General features: G+C 46.1%; 1 protein-coding gene across 7 annotated transcripts in view; it reads right to left on the bottom strand.

Annotated features, from left to right (window-relative positions):
- Window positions 1-10,809, bottom strand: part of LOC105475193 (coiled-coil domain containing 125) — a 52,804-nt gene extending 41,995 nt beyond the window's left edge. For 2 of the 7 annotated variants that reach the window (XM_011730270.3, XM_071098843.1), the window contains exon 1: window positions 10,642-10,746. The gene's annotated coding sequence lies outside the window, so the exon portion shown is untranslated. The other 5 variants (XM_011730271.3, XM_011730274.3, XM_071098841.1 and 2 more) reach the window with 5 other exon arrangements.
- Window positions 10,810-13,857: the final 3,048 nt, after the last annotated feature.

Here is a 13,857-nt window from a genome sequence, read left to right as displayed (position 1 = left end):
TCATCCCAAGGAATCCAAGGGGAACTGGTTCCAGGATCCCTGTGTATTTCCTTGGATCTTCAAATTCTTAGCCAGGCATGGTGGCTCACACTTGTAATATCAAGGCTTTGGGAGGCTGAGGCTAGAGGATTGCTTGAGCTGAGGACTTTGAGACCAGCCTGGGCAATACAGTGAGAACCTGTCTCTACAAAAAAAAAAAAACTTTTTTTTTTTTTTTTTTTTTTTTTGAGACAGAGTCTTGCTCTGTCACCCAGGCTGGAGTGCTGTGGTGCAATCTCGGCTCACTGCAACCTCCACCTCCTGGATTCAAGCAATTCTCCTGGCTCAACCTCCTGAGTAGCTGGGATTACAGGCGCGTGCCACCACACCCAGTTAATTTTTGTATTTTTAGTAGAGAGGGGGTTTCACCATGTTAGTCAGGCTGGTCTCAAACTCCTGACATCATGATACACCTGCCTCGGCCTCCCAAAGTGCTGGGATTACAGGCGTGAGCCACAGCACCCGGCCCAAAATTTTTTTTAAAAATTAGCTGGTGGCACATGCCTACTCAGGAGGCTGAGGTGGGAGAATTGCTTGGGTCTGGGAGGTGAAGGCTGCAGTGAGCCATAACTGTGCCTCTACACTCCAGCTTGAGCTACAGAGCAACACTGTACCGCAAAAAACTTTTTGTTAATTTGTTAATAAAAATGTATCATATTTACATATTATCTAGGCACATCCTCCTGGGTACTTTATATATATTTTCAATTGTCTCTAAATTACTTATAATATCTAATACAATGCCTATACATCACTTCATTCCCGTGGATTTAACCTCGTATTCTGAGTGCTGCAAATTCATCTTTGTTTTTGGAGCACTGTGGATTTTTTTTTTCCAAATATTTTCAATCCTGGTTGCTTGAATCAACCAATGTGGAACCCACGGAGCTCCTATCCTACCTCGGGCCACCCAGACCAGGTTTGGTTAGACTGTACTTGCTTTTAGGGCAGAAAAACAAAACTGGCACGCTAGCAGGACTCCACAGCAGACACAGAGGACTTATGCCTGCTTTCTTCCCTGCAGAAAACTTCTCCTGGCAAAAATGCCTACAGATCAACTAGTATCACTCAACCCTCCCCACATGGAGACCACCCCAGTCACCCACCTGGTGACAGTGAAGCAGTTGGGAGAAGCAGAAATGCTCAACCTTGTGCCTCCAGTACAGAGTGCAGTTATGAGGGACTTTCACCACCAGGCATTTCAAAACAGCTGCTTTGCTATAGCTATTTAGAAATATTTCATCCTTCTCTCAAGGCTCATTAAAAAAAAAGTGGGGTGTGGGGGTATAAATACATCTAACATTTTTCTCTAAATATCCTGCTGTTTAAGTAGCTGCTTGCCAAAACTTCCAAAGACATTTAATCTCGGTCTTGCATTTGTTGTGGAGATCTCTATTCTTCCACTATTAAAACCTTATATAGATACCAAACAAATCTGACCATGTATTAAGGAATTTCAGTCATTTTTAGGGTCAAAATGCCATACATTTTCAATGTTAAAAACAAAGACCCTTAAAATATTTGAACAGATATGTCATAAAAGAAGATATACGGATGGAAAGATGCTCAGCATCATTAGTCATCAGGCAATTATAACTTAAACCACAGTGAGATCCTACCTCACAGCACTGACAATTCCAAGTGCTGCTGAGGATGTGGAGTAACTGAAACTCTCATACATTGGTGATGTGAGTAAAACATGGTACAACCACTGTGGAAAACAATTTGACAGCTTCTTATAAACATGTGACCTGGCAACTGCATTCTTCAGGATTTACTCAAGAGAAATAGAACCCTATATCCATACTAAGATGTGTGCAGGAATATTCATACATCACTCAATTTGTCAAAAACTGGAAATAACTCAAGTGTCCATCTGCAGTAAAACAAAGAAACTGTGGTCTGTCCATACAACAGAATATATTTGTCAGTAAAGAACAATGGGCCAGGCGCGGTGGCTCAAGCCTGTAATCCCAGCACTTTGGGAGGCCGAGACGGGCAGATCATGAGGTCAGGAGATCGAGACCATCCTGGCTAACACGGTGAAACCCCGTCTCTACTGAAAAATACAAAAAACTAGCCGGGTGAGGTGGCGGCGCCTGTAGTCCCAGCTACTCGGGAGGCTGAGGCAGGAGAATGGCGGGAAACTGGGAGGCGGAGCTTGCAGTGAGCTGAGATCCGGCCACTGCACTCCAGCCTGGGTGACAGAGCGAGACTCCGTCTCAAAAAAAAAAAAAGAACAATGCATTTCCGATATATGCAATGACTTTCCCAGACATTATGCTAACAAAAAAAGCACATACTAGGCCAGATGTGGTGGCTCCCACCTGTAATCCCAGCATTTCAGGAGGCTGAGGTAAGGATCACTTGAGGCCAGGAGTTGGAAACCAGCCTGGGCAACATAGCGAGATCCCCATCACTATTTAAAACAATAAATAAATAAACAACAGCACATACTGTATGAAATACTGGCAAAACTAACGTACAATGATGGTAAACAAATTAATGGTTGCTTGGCATGGGAGAAATGACCACAAAGGGCATGAGGGAAGTTTTCTGAGGTAATGGAAAACTTCTATATCTTCACTAGAGTGGCCACTTATTAAAACTCATTAGGCTGGGTGTGGTGGTTCACGCCTGCAATCTCAGCAGTTTGGGAGGCCAAGGCGGGCAGATCACCTGAGGTCAGGAGTTCAAGACCTGCTGGTCAACATGGTGAAACCCCATCTCTACTAAAAAATACAAAAAATTAGCCAGGTGTGGTGGTGCACGCCTGTAGTCCCAGCTATTTGGGAGGCTGAGGCAGGCGAATGGCTTGAACCCAGCAAGCGGGGTTGCAGTGAGTCAAGATTATGCCACTGCACTCCAGCCTAGGCAACAGAGTGAGACCCTGCCTCAAAAAAAAAAAAAAAAAAAAAAAAAAGATGTAATAATACCTAGTACTTGTTGCCTGCTTTCCATGTGCTGGACAGTTTTAAGTGCCTTAGATTATTACATTTATTCTTTACAAACACTCTGCAAGACGATACCATTATTAAGTATGAAAACTAAACTGAAGCAGACAGAGACTAACACAGCCAACCAGAAGTGGAGATGGATTTTTTTTTTAAGAGACAGGGTCTCAGGCTGGGCACGGTGGCTCACGTCTGTAATTCCAGCACTTTTGGAAGGTCGAGGTGGGTGGATCACAAGGTCAAGAGTTCAAGACCAGCCTGACCAATGTAGTGAAACATCGTCTCTACTAAAAAGACAAAAATTAGTCGGGTGTGGTGGTGGGCGCCTGTAATCCCAGCTACTCAGGAGGCTGAGGCAGGAGAATCACTTGAAACCAGAAGGCAGAGGTTGCGGTAAGCCAAGATTGTGCCACTGCAATCCAACCTGGGTGAAAAAGCAAAACTCTGTCTCAAAAAAAAAAAAAAAAAAAGGGACAGCATCTCACTCTGTTGCTTGTTGCTTAGGCTGAAGTGCAGTAATGCATCCACAGCTCACTGTAGCCTCGACCTCTTAGGCTCAAGTGATTCTCCCACCTCAGTCTCCAAAGTAGCTGGGACAACAGATGTGTACCACCTTGCCAGGCTAATTTTTAATTCTTTTTGTAGAAACAGGGTCTCGGGCCAGCCAGTCTTGAACTTCTGACCTCAAGGGATCCTTCCACCTCAGCCTCCCTAAGTCCTGGGATTACAGGCATGAGCTACCACCCCTGGCCCAGAGACAGATTTTTAATCCAGATGTCTGATGTCAGAGCCAACAACACTTTTAGCCACTGTTTTCTATTACTTGGAGAATTTCAATGAAATTAACACCAGAGTATACCAAGTTTTTATTATTTATGACTTCAAATAGAACTTAAAGTAAAAGTCTAAAATACCTAGTTTGAGCAACATCTAACAGACATTCTGGAGCCATTTTTTTCAAGATTTTTATAAAATCATCTTGGTTCTTTTACAAGATTATTTCCTTTAAAAGGAGATTTATCTATTTTGTCAAGGTAGATAAGAAGATGTTTATTGAATCAAAGAATAATCCCTTGGGAGGCTGTGTTTTACCTCTAGTGCAGTAGACTCCTGCTTATTAAGGGCAACCTCTGGCCTGCATTAAGAAGGGTGTGGTTCAGGATTAGGCAGGCAGCAGAGAAGAAAATGAAATTGGTTAACACAAGGGGAAAAAGCTGTAAAAGGAAAGAGTAAGCAATTGTAGAGTTAGCTAAGAACATTTTTCAATCCACCACATAAGCTCAGGCATCATGGGTACATCTTCCTGCTATTCAGAGTTAAACATAATGAGGTTTTGTTGTTGTTGTTGTTGTTTTGTTTGTTTTTTATCCCTGCCCACTGTTTCTTAAACTTAACTTCAGGCTGGGAATGGTGGCTTATGCCTGTAATCCCTGCACTTTGTGAGGCCAAAGCAGGAGGACTGCTTGAGCCTAGTAGTTCAGACCAGCCTGGGCAACACAGTGAGACCTCATCTCTACAAAAAAAGGAAAAAAAAAGAAAATTGCTAGACATGGTGGTGCACACCTGTAGTCCCAAGCTACACTGGAGCCTGAGGTGGGAAGTCAAGCCTGCAGTGAGCTGTGATCATGCCACTGCACTCTAGTCTGGTCAACAGAGCAAGACCCTATATCTAAAAACAAATAAAATAAAATGTAACTTCAGGGACTGCTGACTGTATATTCTCCCACTTTTTTTTTTTTTTCTTTTCCTTTTTCTTTTTTAGATGGAGTCTTGCTCTGTCGCCCAGGCTGGAGTGCAGTGGTGCCATCTCGGCTCAATGCAAGCTCCGCCTCCCGGGTTCACGCCATTCTCCTGCCTCAGCCTCCTGAGTAGCTGGGACTACAGGTGCCTGCCACCATGCCCGGCTAATTTTTTGTATTTTTAGTAGAGATGGGGTTTCACCGTGTTAGCCAGGATGGTCTCGATCTCCTGACCTCGTGATCTGCCCGCCTTGGTCTCCCAAAGTGCTGGGATTACAGGTGTGAGCCACTGCGCCTGGCCTATTCTCCCACTGTTTATATGCTAATAGTAAGATAACATGAAATACCATACAAATTAAACTTCACTTTTGAAACACATTACTTCCACAAAAGTGAAAATATTTGAAGTTACTATTCAACCAGTTTAATGTATTCGGGGTTGATGACCAGGGAAGCAGCAGGATGTATTAATAGAGAAGAGGTCTGGGTTCAAATCTCACTTCACCACTTGCCGTTTTTTGATCTTGGGTAAGTCACTTAACTTCTTAGAGCCTGTTTTATTTCTTAACGGGGTTTAAGCATAACTACCTTATGGGGACACTTTTGGGTACCACCAATACATTTGAAATCAACTATGGTAGCCAGATCAATGTTTATTGAATTTGAATATTATTTTCTTCAACTGTCAATTTAGGGGACTAGATTTTTGGTTCTTCAGAGCGCTAAAATTGTTTCTGTATCAGTATTTTTCTTTTTTTTTTTTTTTTTTTTTTTTTTGAGACGGAGTCTCGCTCTGTCGCCCAGGCTGGAGTGCAGTGGCCAGATCTCAGCTCACTGCAAGCTCCGCCTCCTGGGTTCGGGCCATTCTCCTGTCTCAGCCTCCTGAGTAGCTGGGACTACAGGCGCCCGCCACCTCGCCCGGCTAGTTTTTTGTATTTTTTAGTAGAGACGGGGTTTCACCGTGTTAGCCAGGATGGTCTCGATCTCCTGACCTAGTGATCCGCCCGTCTCGGCCTCCCAAAGTGCTGGGATTACAGGCTTGAGCCACCGCGCCCGGCCTGTATCAGTATTTTTCAAAGTGTGCTCCATGACACATGTTCTCCAGACTATTAGGTTTTGCTAGGAATAAAAGGGTCCTTTTGGTTTTATTGAGGGCTTTTTTTTTTTTGAGATGGAGTCTCACTGTATCACCCAGGCTGGAGTGCAATGGTGCAATCTCAGTTCACTGCAACCTCTGCCTCCCAGGTTGTAGCAATTCTCATGCCTCAGCCTCCCAGGTAACGGGGGATTATAGGCACCTACCACCATGCTCAGCTAATTTTTGTATTTTAGTAGAGACACGGTTTCACCACGTTAGCCAGGTTAGTCTTGAACTCGTGACCTCAGGCAATCCACTCACCTCTGCCTGCCAAAGTGCTGGGATTACAGGTGTGAGCCACCACGCCCAGACTTTTTTTGTTTTAATTTTTTAAATTAAAATGAGTCTGTATTTATGACTGTTTTATGTTCAATCCATTCAGCGATTTACTCTATCATTTAATTTCTAATTGGACAAAATTAGAAAGTAATAAAATATGTTGAACAATAAAGAAATAGTTAAATCTTGGTTTAACAACTTTATAAAATACTATGTAATTAAACAAAATTAACTAAATAAGTATTAGAGTTATAGTATATTTAACATAGTTTAAGAATAATCTCCAGCCTGGGCCACAAGAGTGAAACTCCATCTCAAAAAATAAAAATAAAAAAATAAAATAAGAATAAAAATACTATGTAGTATAGACTACGCAGCAACATGATAAATGCTCACATATACAAGTGTAAAACATAAAAAGCAGAATTCAAAGTTGTCTGTACTAGGGACAAAGATTAGAAGAAAAACAAAAGATGAAAATAAATTAGTAGGATTAGAGTGTTTTTCCATATAACATTTTTACAATATTGTATTTTTTTAACAGTACCACGAAATCTAAGAATATCTACAGCTGATTCTGTACTGTACGGTAATCTTGAATAGATAAACACGGAGATTCCTTCATACTTTATACCTTTGACTTTTTTTTTTTTTGAGAGGGAGTCTCACTCTGTCGCCCAGGCTGGAGTGCAGTGGCGCCATCTTGGCTCACTGCCAGCTCCGCCTCCCGGGTTCACGCCATTCTCCTGCCTTAGCCTCCCGAATAGCTGGGACTACAGGTGCCCGCCACCTCGCCCAGCTAATTTTTTGTATTTTTTAGCAGAGATGGGGTTTCACCGTGTTAGCCAGGATGGTCTTGATCTGACCTCATGATCCGTCCACCTCGGCCTCCCAAAGTGCTGGGATTACAGATGTGAGCCACCATGCCCGGCCTACCTTTGACTTTTAAAAGACAACTTGAACCAATATATGCTGTCTAAAATAGACGCGTCAGCTTTTAGGATTAAAGTCTTTATTTTTATATGGACAGAGTCTCAGTCTGATGACCAGGCTAGAGTGCAGTGGCACAATCACAGCTCACTGCAGCCTCAACCCCTGGGCTCAAGTGATCCTCCCATCTCAGCCTCCCAAGTAGCTGGGATTATAGGCCTGTGCCACCACACCTGACTAATTTTTTTGTTCTTGCAGAGGCTAATTTTTGTATGTTTTGTAGAGACGAGGTCTCCTTATATTGCCCAGGCTGGTCTCGAACTCCTGGGCTCAAGTAATCCTTCTGCCTCAGCCTCCCAAAGTGCTGAGATTACAGGTGTGAGCCCCAATGCCCAGCCAGGATTAACGTCTTTTTTTTTTTTTTTGAGACTCAGTTTTGCTCTTATCACCCAGGATGGAGTGCAATGGCGTGATCACGGCTCACTGCAACCTCTGCCTCCTGGGTTCAAGCGATTCTCCCACCTCAGCCTCCCGAGTAGCTGGGATTACAGGTGCCTACCACCACACCCAGCTAATTTTCGTATTTTTAGTACAGATGGGATTTCACCATGTTGGCCAGGCTGGTCTCAAATTCCTGACCTCAGATGATCCACCTGCCTCGGCCTCCCAAAGTGCTGGGATTACAGGCGTGAGTCACCGAGCCCAGCTCAGATGTATTTTTTTCTATTCCAGTCCAGGCATACATGACTTGCCCCAAATACAATGGTAGTTAGCAGCACAGCCGGGACTAGAAACAGTATTTCTGGCTCTTTGTCCAGTCCTCTGACCACTTGGGAAAGGCTGTAGGATGAATAGATTACAGTCTGTTAACAGTCATCTCACTTTTCCACTAAAACAACTCTTTAAAAGATGACCAGTGACTTCCTCATAGATAAATCCAAGATCAAGTCTCATTCTTCAGCCTCCTCCACCTTTGCAGGAGCTGTGACACTACTGACTCACTAAGTCCAGGTCCACCTGACTCCTGAAGCCCCAAGAAATAGAGATCTGATCCTCTTCCTTCCCTGACTGCCTCATATCTGTCCCCTCAGGCTCTTTTTCTTTCTCGTGTCCCTTTTGTAAATGAGCTTCCTTCTTTTATAAAAGAGCTTCCTCTCTTACTACTGTTAAATACACATCTCCAACTGGATATCCCGCCAGCAATCTAAGAACATCTTGTTCAAAAACAAATTCATGGCCGGGCACTGTGGCTCACGCCTATAATCCCAGCACATTGGAGGCCAAGGCGGGCGGATCATGAGGTCAGGAGTTCGAGACCAGCCTGGCCAACATAGTGAAACCCCGTCTCTACTAAAAATACAAAAATTAGCCAGGCACGGTGGTGCGTACCTGTAGTCCCAGCTACTCGGGAGGCTGAGGCAGGAGAATCGCTTGAACCAAGAAGGCAGAGGTTGCAGTGAGCCAAGATCACACCACTGCACTCCAGCCTGGGCGACAGAGCAAGACTCCATCTAAAAACAAAATTCACTATCCTCTCAGCCCCCAATCCAGGTCTCCCTCTGAGTCCTCTATTTCTGCAAATGCCTCAACCATGCTCCAAAACACTCAGGAGCAAAACTTTGGAATTCTTTTTCCTCTTTGTTCTTCACATGCCTTCAGTTGCTAGGTCTTCTACACCCACAAAAACCTCCCCAAACCATGTCATTCTTCGCACATTAATTTCACTGCCCTGGTGGAACTTGTCTTTAATTCCCCAAGGCTAGCCTGATAATTCCCTAATTGGTCTACTTCAAGCCAACCTACATACTGCTGCCAAGTCAATAATATCCAAGCACAAACCGAATGACGTCTCTCTCTTGCTGTAAAACGTTCCATGGCTCCCATGGAATTAGAGTCAATGTCACCCTGGTTTCCTTTTTTAAAAAAATTTAGGCTGGGCACAGTGGCTCACGCCTGTCATTCGAGCACTTTGGGAGGCTGAGGAGGGCAGATCACCTGAGGTCAGGAGTTCGTGACCAGCCTGGCCAACATGGTAAAACCTCATCTCTACTAAAAATACAAAAATTAGCCAGGTATGGCGGCGGGTGCCTTTAATCCCAGCTACTTGGAAGGCTGAGGCAGGAGAATCGCTTGAACCTGGGAGGTTGAGGTTCAACGGTGACATTGGTGCTGAGATAGCACCATTGTCTGTCGCCCACACTGGAGTTCAATGGTGCAATCTCGGCTCGCTGCAACCTCCACCTCCCGGGTTCAAGCGATTCTCCCACCTCAGCCTCCTCAGTAGCTGAGATAACAGGCGCCCACCACCACGCCCGGCTAAATTTTGTATTTTTGTAGACACAGGTTTTCACCATGTTGGCCAGGCTGATTTTCAACTCCAGACCTCAGGAGATCTGCTGACTGGTCTCCCAAAGTGCTGGGATTACAGGCATGAGCCACTGTGTCCAGTTGAAACTCCGTTTCAAAAACATAAAAATGAAAATAATGTATCCAACTGAAGTGTCACCCTGCGTTCTACAACAAAGCTCCAGTTTCATCTGGCAGTACTCCCTGGATGTACCCTGTGCCTCCACATAAGAGGAACTGCACTTGCTCCCAGGGCTCCTCCCTCAGCTCAGCTTGGTCACCTGCAAGCCTCTGTTGGTGCCATTCTTCACCCCAGAAATGCTGCCTCCTCTCAGACCCACCTCAGTTCAGGACAGCACTCCCTCCAGTAGCCTTCCTGACTCCTTTGGACCAGATGTGATTTCTTCCACATCTGAGTCGTCCCAGTTCTGGGAGGTTTTACTGAATCTTTTTAATAGTGCTTACTTCCTACCTGACCTAGACTGACTGTATATTCTCTTGTGCAGAGACTTTTTGTGTCTCGTTTGCTTATGCACAACAGGTGTTCCAAAGATATCTGATAGAATCGAAAGAGAAAACCGATTCCTGCCCAGAAACCTTTGGACAGAAGAATCTACACTCAGTAGCCTGACAACTCTGCCTTAGCAAACAAGTTGGTCAAACATGCCTAACTCCCTGACAAAGAGGAACTAACTTGAGCCCTCCCTGGTGAACAATGGCCTGCTGCACTTTGCTTTAGGATTTTGTTTCTTAACTTTTCATTTCAGAATAATTTTAGATGTACAGTAAGTTGCAAAGATAGTACTAAGAATTCCTGTACACCTTTTATCCAAATTCCTCTAATGTTAACATTTGTGTACAATTTGTCAAAATTAAGAAATTAACATGGGTACATGCTATTAACTAAACCACAGCCTTTATTATTTTTTCCACTAATGTTCTTTTTCTAAGTTGCAGGATCCAAACCAGGATACTGACGCTACAGTTTTATAAGGCTCAAAATTAACAGAAAAGAAAAAAAATAAAGGAGGTCGGGAGGGAGAGAGAGAGAAATAGGGTCTCTGAAATCTATTTCTTTTTTCTTATCAGACGAGGCCACTAAATTGGCATTCGGGGAAAAGGAGCCAGTTGGGGCAGTTTGTCCACAACCTGCAGCGTTTCCACGAATATGCGCATCCCGCCCCCGCCCTGGATCCTCCCCACTCCCGGTTCCCACCTGCCAGGTCTGACCCTGGGTACCCTCTCAAAGTCCGTGGCGAGGACCGGAGCCCGACTCCGGCTCAGCGAGCAGCGCCCTCCTACCGCCCCGGCGCCCCCGTCTGCTAGCTCACCTGGCAAGGAGCCTCCTCTCTGTGCGCGCGCGCCGCTGCCGCCGCGCGCCCTCCGGGCCACGTGACCGCGTGGGCGCAGTCCCAGACAGGAAACGCCAGTGAGGTCGCCCCGGGCCATCGAGGCAGCTCGCGCTACTTTTTCTTGACCTCACTCGGTTCCTGTGTGCAACCTGATGTTAGCTCTGTCCACCCTCAGCTCCAAAGTCAACTATGGGTAACCAATATACAAACGATGACATGAGATTTAGAAAAACAAGACGGGGCGTGTGTCAATACATGTAAAATTTGATGGTTCAAACATTGAGGCTCATACTGGCGCCGTGGTTCACACCTGTAATCCCAGCTTTTGGGAGGCCAAGGCAGGAGGATCGCTTGAGGCCAGGAATTCGAGACCAGCATGGCCAACATGATGACACCCCACTCTACCAAAAATTTAAAAAGTAGGGCAGGGCGCGGTGGCTCGCGCCTGTAATCCCAGCACTTTAGGAGGCCGAGGCGGGCGATTCACGAGATCAGGAGATCGAGACCATCCTGGCTAACACAGTGAAACCCCATCTCTACTGAAAATACAAAAAATTAGCTGGGCATGGTGGAGGGCGCCTATAGTCCCAGCTACTCGGGAAGCTGAGGCAGGAGAATGGCGTGAACCCGGGAGGCGGAGCTTGCCGTGAGTCGAGATCTCGCCACTGCACTCCAGCCTGGGCAACAGAGCAGTCTCCATCTCAAAAAAAAAAAAAAAAAAAAATTAAAAAGTAGCGGATGTGGTGCGTGCCTGTACTCCCAGCTACTGGGGAGGCCGGGAGGCCGTCAGGTGGGAGGATCCCGTGAGCCTGGGAGATCGAAGCTACAGTAACCACTGCACTCCAGCCTGGGCGACGGAGCGGAGACCGTCTCAAAAAAAAAAAAAAAAACAAATATTAAGTCTCTAGGAATCCTGTCAGAGAAAGGTAGATTGGGCCGGGCGCGGTGGCTCACGCCTGTTAACCCAGCACTTTGGGAGGCCGAGGTGGGTGAATCACCTGAGGTCAGGAGTTTGAGACCAGCCTGGCCAACATGGTGAAACCCATCTCCACTAAAAATGCAAAAATTAGCCGGCCGTGATGGCAGGTGCCTGTATTCCCAGCTGCTCGGGTGGCTGAGGCAGGAGAATCGCTTGAACCCGGGAAGTGGAGTTCCCCGGGAGCCGAGATCACGCCACGGCACTCCAGCCTGGGTGACAGAGTGAGACTTTGTCTTAAAAAAAAAAAAAAAAAAAAAAAGAGGTGGGGGGGAGAGAAAGGTGGATCTAAGCTGAGGTTCAGAGGTAGAGCCTGTCATTGAAAAACAGACTTTGGGGGGCGGGCGGAGTCCACTGCAAAGATGCGGCTGTCTGGCTCCCTCTGGAAGTGGGAGCCCGAAGGAGCCACCACGGAGCCATTGAGCCTGTGGATGGTGGCCTCCGTAGCCAGCAGGCCATGCTGGAGTATCTGCCAACCTGATGAAGACAAAGATGTCCCACAAGTTCTGGACAGACGTGGTCGCAAATCAATGAAGAAAGAAAAGGAGTTTTTGTTTTGTTTTGTTTGAGACAGTTTTGCTCTTGTTGCCCAGGCTGCAGTGCAATGGCAGGATCTCAGCTCACTGCAACCTCTGCCTCCCGGGTTCAAGTGATTCTCCTGCCTCACTACGCTCAGTTAAGTTTGCATTTTTAGTAGAAAGGGGGTTTCTCCATGTTGGTCAGGCTGGTCTCAAACTCCTGACCTCAGATGATTCACCCGCCTTGGCCTCCCAAAATGCTGGGATTACAGGCATGAGCCACTGTGCCCAACCAAAGGTGTCTTAAGCTTAGAAAAATGATAAAAGACATAAAAGCTGCCTAGGAGTGAGACTACTGGGTCATATGAGGCTCCTTCAGGGTGAGCAAAGGCCTGGAAATCAGCATGCAGATAAGGAAAGAAAGAGACCGTCAGTTCATGCAGTTGTCAGCTGGCTGGGGGCTGCGGAGAGTCACTTGTGGAGGCACCTGGTCTTTGTTCCCCAAGTCCCAGACAAGCCAGTATCTCACCTTCAGAACTAAGATGCTTGGGAAACCAAGACCAGGAACTGTGTAATGCAAACAGCATTACCCTAGAGAAGAGGTGGCAGGAGATGACCTACAAAAAAATGGAGCAATAGCCTAGAGCAAGAAACACAGAACAAAAGAGAACTGAGATGTTACACCACCTCCTGGAAGGTCACTGGGACAAGCACATATTCAGGGGCCTCCTAACAGACTAGACTTCCAGCATGCTCAGATGGGGCTAGACACTTTTTACATAGACATTCAAGACTAGAGAAGTCAGGGACATCTAATTTATACCAAGAAATACATACACACGGACGTATGCCTGTGGAGCAGAATTCTGGAAAAGCTCACAGCCCAGAATATAATGTAGACACCCCCAGCCACAGCACCTTCCAATCCTGAGAACAGTGCTGATTCTCCATCTGAGCACCCATTCTCCTGCAACATCAGGGGAGAGGAGTTCGCCTAAGGATCAGACCAGTGCTTCCAAACCCAGCTCCCCACCTCTGCCTGTTGATGGCACTTGTGGGTGAAGGGGAGATGCTATGAAAAGACTCACAAGAGGAGTCACCTGAACAGGGTGGGGCTTGGTGGAAACTGACATTTGTTCCAGTTGGAAGCAAATGTGGAATTTGGCATCTTGCCCTAGCATCAGACACATGAAACTCTCCAGTGTCAGGACTTTTGACAGTGACTTCAAAGCAAAGCTGGGAGACCTATGTGGCCCAGGCTCTACACAGGCAGGAGCTCAACTTTGCTCACAGCAGGATTCCTAGTGCCAAGAATACCATGGGTGCATAGCAGGTGATCAAAATATTTGTACATGGCTGAATCAGTAAGAGGTAAAAGGAGTTGAGGCCAGGCACGGTGGCTCATGACTGTAATCCCAGCACTTTGGGAGGCCGAGGCGGGCAAATCACCAGGTCAGGAGATGGAGACAATCCTGGCTAACACGGTGAAACCCCGTCTCTACTAAAAACACAAAACATTAGTCGGGCATGGTGGCATGTGCCTGTAATCCCAGCTACTTGGGAGGCTGAGGCAAGAGAATCGCTGG

The sequence above is a fragment of the Macaca nemestrina genome, chromosome 6, assembly GCF_043159975.1.
Source record: "Macaca nemestrina isolate mMacNem1 chromosome 6, mMacNem.hap1, whole genome shotgun sequence".
Taxonomy (NCBI): Eukaryota; Metazoa; Chordata; class Mammalia; order Primates; family Cercopithecidae; genus Macaca; species Macaca nemestrina.
Note: the sequence above shows the minus strand (reverse complement) of the source record. Positions and strands in the feature narration are given on the sequence as shown.